The 6,408-nt window shown below is 43.0% G+C and overlaps 1 long non-coding RNA gene across 1 annotated transcript; it reads right to left on the bottom strand.

The window, feature by feature from the left end:
* Window positions 1-1,552: 1,552 nt before the first annotated feature.
* On the bottom strand, window positions 1,553-4,021 carry LOC146554846 (uncharacterized). Its single transcript, XR_014889345.1, has 2 exons — window positions 3,750-4,021; window positions 1,553-3,394 (listed from the first exon to the last, which is right to left on the bottom strand). It is a non-coding gene; the product is annotated as an uncharacterized LOC146554846 (long non-coding RNA).
* Between the last annotated feature and the right edge of the window lie 2,387 nt (window positions 4,022-6,408).

Below are 6,408 nucleotides of genomic sequence, written 5' to 3'. Positions count from 1 at the left end.
TTTGTAACAAAATATCGATTTCTGCCGTCCCTGTATCGATACATTATTAGAAAACAAAATATCACGATACTACACAGTATCGATTTTTTCCCCCACCCCTACTTTTTAGATGACCTTTTTTTTGACACTTTTGAGCTTTAAACCTTTAAAGAAATGTCACAGGGAAACGGTGATCAGTTAGACCCACTGCAGCGTACGATAGAGGAACTCAGGGAAGAACACATACAACTCAGTGAAACGTTCATAGAATTCAGTCAATATATCAGAACAATCACTCGAGAAAACACACAACTGAGTCAAGCAAACGCACAACTGAGTCAAGCAAACGCACAACTGAGTCAAGAAAACGCACAACTGAGTCAAGAAAACGCACAACTCAGTCAAGCAAACGCACAACTGAGTCAAGCAAGTGAGTGCAACGATGTCACAGAGGTTTTAGGGCAGCATCAACTCCAGCAGATATTTTTGTCACTCTGGAGCACATTTTAGGAAAATAACAAGAAGTAAATGAAGGAAACCGACAGAAGCAGACAGGATAAGACGAGCGTCGTATCTGAGACAATAACCAGGGCCGGACCGTTTCTGACAGCTGCATCGTTTTTATTGTGCAACAACACGGCAGCAGAGGACGATTTGATTTTGTCTTGGGAATAAATCACTACTGGAAATCACAGGACTCAGATCAACACACGTCTGCTCTCCAGAACCAGGACGACGTGCTGAGATCACGGTGGGCGACAAATGTTCATCAGCAGAACGATGAGACAGAAACACAGAAGAGCCGTTTGGAAAGGCAGGAGGTACAGTGCTAACAGGCTGCAAGAAATATAAATACAGACTCACGTCTGTCTCTGTCAGCACTTATCATTCAAAAGATACGACACACGTGTGCAAAGAAGTGTCCAGGTTCATCCTGACCATCAACCTTTCTGACTGAAGGGCATTTCTGCCAGCAGGACTTCAGATATAAGCAGTGACAATAACACTATCAGTCATGGTCTGGCATTCCCAGAGCACAAAGCTCAGCAGGACATAAACAGTGTGGAGTCATCAACATCATCAACAGAAGGCAGAAGAGCTTTGAATGTCCTTCAAGAAGTCTGGAGAAGTGTTCCTGCAGGTCCTCACAGAGACGCCAGAGAGCTGCTCAGCGAGTTCAGAGTGAGCTGAAGGATGATGGTCAGACCATAACATTCCTCCAAAAGTGCCTTCATGGACCTGCAGCCGAGAAACCGATGCAAAGTGTTTATGCAGGTGAGAGAAGTTCACCTGAGGGCTCTTATTCAGCGTGCATGCCGAGCGCTGAGAGACGGAGGTTGTGCTGCAGGCAGACGTTTGGACGGCGACTCAGACTTCTCTTCTAGACGTCGTCAAATATTTGTCTACGAGATGACGACGAGACAGGTACCGTCCTCCTGAGTGCACAAAAACACACAAGTGAACACAGCAGCACACAAATCCACACGTCTGTGGACACGTCAGGACAATCTATAATCTTCTAACACAAAAACAAACAGTGTTCACTAAAGTAAACACACAGAGCAGTAGCAGATTTTTTTAATGTGTTTTATTTATTTTCATTTGCTGCTAACTGCCTTGTTTTCATTTGTAGTTTTTGTAGTAGGAAGAACTACAAAATCCACAAATAAACAAAGTGCAGTTAACAAATGTAGTGCTCTCCACTATGTGAACCCCTCAGCTGAATTTTTAGGTTTTTCAGTTCAAGCCAATGAAATGAAATCCAAAAATTCAACCCAACAATCAAATGATCCCCTATGAGCAAGCACTCTGGCAACGGTGGAGAGGAAAAACTCCCTTTTAACAGGAAGAAACCTCTGGCAGAACCAGGCTCAGGGAGGGGCGGTCTTCTGCCATGACTGGTTGGGAGGTGAGGGGCAAAATAAAATCAAACATAAAGGAGAGCACAGGTCGGTGGACTGTGGCTCGAGTTTAAAAGATGCTCGAATCCCGCCTGAGGTGGTATGGACACGTGATTCGAAGCGATGGGAACTCAGCAAAAACGACTATTAAGGATCGACCCAGACGGCGCCGGCCTCGAGGCAGACCGAAAAAACGGTGGATGGACAAAATCAAGGAAGACATCAACGCGTCACCTGAGGACGCCTTGGACAGAACCAAACGGAGAAACCTTTGCTGAGGAGCGGACCCTGCACCAGCGGGAACAACGCCAGGATGAAGGTGGACTGTGGCTGGAAAAGATCATTACTGTTTTTAAAGGGTAACTGGTCCACATCCACAATTACAGCTGTAATTGTGGATGTGGACCACAATCCACAATTGTCGATGGGACGTGTGCATGCAAGCATACGCAAGCCATCCCCGCTCTGTGGGGTCATGACAATAATCACGACCCCACAGAGCGGGACATTCGCTTCAGCCGAAAATCTTAGAGGCGACCCAGAAAGCTGCAGGAAGAGCAATGACACATCCGGCAGCAGTTAAACCTACTTTAAGTAGGTTTAGACCCCACGAACCAGGGGATTCTCTTTCATGTACCGCTGGGCGCTGAAGATTTTCCACAGTTTGTCTGAGTTCTGCCATCTCTTGCCTCAATTGTGCGTTTCCTTGCATGAGTTGTGTGTTTGCTTGCCCGAGTTGTGTGTTTTCTTGACTGAGTCGTGCGTTTTCTTGACTGAGTCGTGCATTTGCTTGACTCAGTTGTGCGTTTTCTTGACTCAGTTGTGCGTTTGCTTGACTGAGTTGTGTGTTTTCTCCATTGAGACGCCTGTTTTCTCGAGTGATTGTTCTGATATGTTGACTGAATTCTATGAACGTTTCACTGAGTTGTACGTGTTCTTCCATGAGTTCCTCTATCGTACGCTGCAGTGGGTCTAACTGATCACCGTTTCCCTGTAACATTTCTTTAAAGGTTTAAAGCTCAAAAGTGTCAAAAAAGTTAAATCTCTGAATGATTTAAATGCAAAGGTCAGCTTTGTCTAAGGTCAGCTTTGTCTAAAACAACTGGCTCTTTCTGATGTAAACTGTTAACGACCTCCTCTATTTATAGACTTGGTGGGTGTGGCAGAGAATGTGATGTCCCTGTGACATCACAATGCTCCTTTGATGTTCTCAAAGGATCATTGTTATGTCACCGTGACGTCACAATGATCGTTCGAGAAGATCAAAGGAGCGCTGTGGATCATTCTGCGCATGCTCAGATCATAAAGGTGCTTTTAGCAACAGCTGGTGGTGATTCATCGTTATCAACCCTTAAACTCGTGAATTGGCTCTCTAGCTTTTCGATTGCTACTGTTGTCTATCACATATGTATTATTTGGAACCCAGCTTACCTGTAAAAACAGACACACAGCAGGTAACAGGAACTACTCGGTGCGCCAGCTCGGCACCACTAGGCTGTGTCCCAATTCAGGGTCTGCACCAATGAATGTATAAAACATTGAGATTTTAACCAAATGTTTAAAATGTATAAAACCAGAGGACAGCATTATATTTCTGATATTAACAGTAACTCTGGGCATCTGTAGAGTGTGCAGATGATCTCATCGCTGTCTAAAAATGGATAAAAAAAACATAAGGAGGGCTGAATCCTTCAATAACACAGACTATTAGAGTGTGTAGCATCGCTAACTAGCTAGCAACAAGCCTCCAACACAGCGCGCATGCTAGCGGCTAATCTAGCAAACGAATTAACAACAGAGCGATTTTAGAACTATGAGACGATAAGCTGTGTGTCTTTTCTTATAACAGTGACATGGTTGTATTTTTACCTTAATTAAACGAGTCGTCAGTCGCGGGAAACCAGCAAAAAACTCGAGCCACAGGTGCTACGTAAAAAGTGTAGGGGGCGTGTTTGCGGTCACGTCCAGCGGGTGTGTGGGCGGGAGTGTTACACAGTCGCTCCACCTCAAGTCACTACTGCGCAGACTCTGGCTCCAAATGTTGGAACGACGATTACAAGATGCTTAAAAGCAGCTCAAAAGAGAACGGACTGCATAGAGTCCGATTTCGTTCAGAGGCGAAGCGGCGGTACTTGCAGAAAATAGCCTGCATTGGAAATGTGGACCCGTATGAAATACGGCCGTGGAGTAAAAACCCTGAAGACCAACCGCTATTGACGTAGCCTGACATATTCTCGTACCTTATCTGTGGAGTCAGCGCGTACAAGTCGTCATTCAAACAAAGGTAAGTCAGCTCGAGTACTGCGAATGAAATGCGTTTGATTTCCATCCGAACATTCACATTAGTGCAGCATAAATTCATTCATGAGGGGAAATTACAGTGAGAACATGTGGAGGCTGTTAGAGGGATAACATAGTGAGTTCAGTGCATTGATGAGACACTGTCCTGAAGGATTTAGTTATTCTTTATGGTTAAAGAAATTGCAATGATTTATTAATGTTTATTATAAATAATTCTAATTATACATCTTGCGTCAATATTTGTATCTTGAGTCACTAAAAATACATTTTATTTTAGTTTTATACTTTGATTAATGACCTGCAGAATCTCCTTATCATATTAAGTGGTTCATAATTGTCACTTTATGCTTTCTCCATCTCTAAAGTGATGACATCCTTGCATTACATACTTTAGGTTCATTTTCTGCAGGCAGGTTTCTGACAGAGAACAGGCAGGTTTACACTATAACCTGCAGCGATGGACACATAAAGAAATGAAAAATGACATGTATGTGCTAACTTTCTAAACACTTTGTTACATTTATGATAAAGTAGATTAAACACATTTGTGTCGGCCTTGGCTCATAGTTCTTGTCTTTAAATGAACTTTGTCTGTGTGTGTTTCAGGTCCTGCACTCTAAGACTGAATGAACCAGCATTGCAGCCATGGGTCACTGTGAGCATCACAGGGAAGGTTGAAGCCGCCCGCTGCACCTGCAAGGCCGGAGTCACGGAGACCTGCACCCACGTCACTGCTCTTCTGTTTAAAGTAGAAGCAACAGTGTTGATCCGTGGCACAAGGACTGTTACAGATGAACCTGCATACTGGGTTTTGCTGGGTAATGTGACCAAGATACAGCCAGAGGTTGGCCATAAGATAGACTTCTCCTCTTCAGCTGCCCAAAAAAGGCTCTTGATCAAAACATTCACAGACCATCTGTAGTGACAGGTAAAAGGAGCCGTCCTCAAAAAAGAAAAACCCCACCTGCTACTGTGGAGGAGTCGTCACTGCTATAATGCCATCATGTTTTATCTAGGGGTCTAGATTTATGCCTGTAGTGCACTGCCATGTAAATAATTTGCATTTACTGAATATGTACTGACTGAGTCCCGCTGTTCAAAAGTTGAATAAAGAAACAAAGTAATTTTTGCCTCTTTTTTTTAAATTAAAACCACTTCATAGAACATCACATCAGTTACAATGATGATGTCATTTATAGTTTACAAATGACAAAATGTTTACACAAAATCATGACAGTGTTTACATGATATCACCCACTACTAACATTACTTTATTTACTGTGTCTTTTGAAAAAATACAGCTATTTATACAGCAAAAGACTAAAGAATATTTAACAGGAGCAGGTTTCATTTTCCCTGGTTTTATTATCACACTGTTCACTAAACGCAGCAAACCTTCACCATCTTATCCAGAAGGGTCACCTCTTCACCCTCACATGGAAGAAGTAATCTGATTGGCATGGTGGTATGTTTGAAGCAGGTCCCTCGTGTAGCGCTGGAACTCAGTCACGATGTTTCATCCATTTCATAGGCTGGTTTGCTGCAATAATGCCAAATAATTAGCATCTCTATAGATAGAAGGTAGTTCTGCAAAATCACTCAGTAGGATGTTTGTTCTAATTTGCTATGAGCTCAGAGCGCATAGCAAATAAAACTAAAAGGCTATAAAGATATGAACATATTTAGAACTTACTGGAATGAAAATGTCCGGAGCACCAACAGATATTTGGAGATGGAAGAGAACTGGATATCAGCTCGTCTCACAGCTGCTATCCAGGCTGGACGCCTTCGTTTGGTAACATCGATACACGAGCTGCCTCGTGTTGCTTCCAGGTTGGGGAAGAATGAAAAGACAAACCCTTTTCGAGCTTATTCTCTTGCCGGTCGTGCGATCGAACATTGCAGCGGACCACACAGCAAGAACGAACCATGGCTGTTCTGTGTGCCTTCGCTCCTTTTTCGCTTGCGCTTTGTTTCGACCCCCAAAATGGCGGATCGGGCCAAAATCATGGGACTAAAGTCATCTCACTGTGGTAATGTAAATATAATATGGCCAATATTATATGTATTGTCAGATTATTATGATATATATATATATATATATATTACAGCAGTGAGCTTGAACTCTGGGTCAGAGATTCAAGTTGCAGTTATTTATATTTCCTATCACCTTAAATCTTCACTCAAAGACAAGTATCTGTGACAGTGTATCTACAGATGTATTATA

Source organism: Mchenga conophoros, linkage group LG17, assembly GCF_057382185.1.
Source record: "Mchenga conophoros isolate Kocher_MC1m ecotype Shallow Benthic linkage group LG17, M_conophoros_male_GT1.1, whole genome shotgun sequence".
NCBI classification, from domain to species: domain Eukaryota; kingdom Metazoa; phylum Chordata; class Actinopteri; order Cichliformes; family Cichlidae; genus Mchenga; species Mchenga conophoros.
Note: the sequence above shows the minus strand (reverse complement) of the source record. Positions and strands in the feature narration are given on the sequence as shown.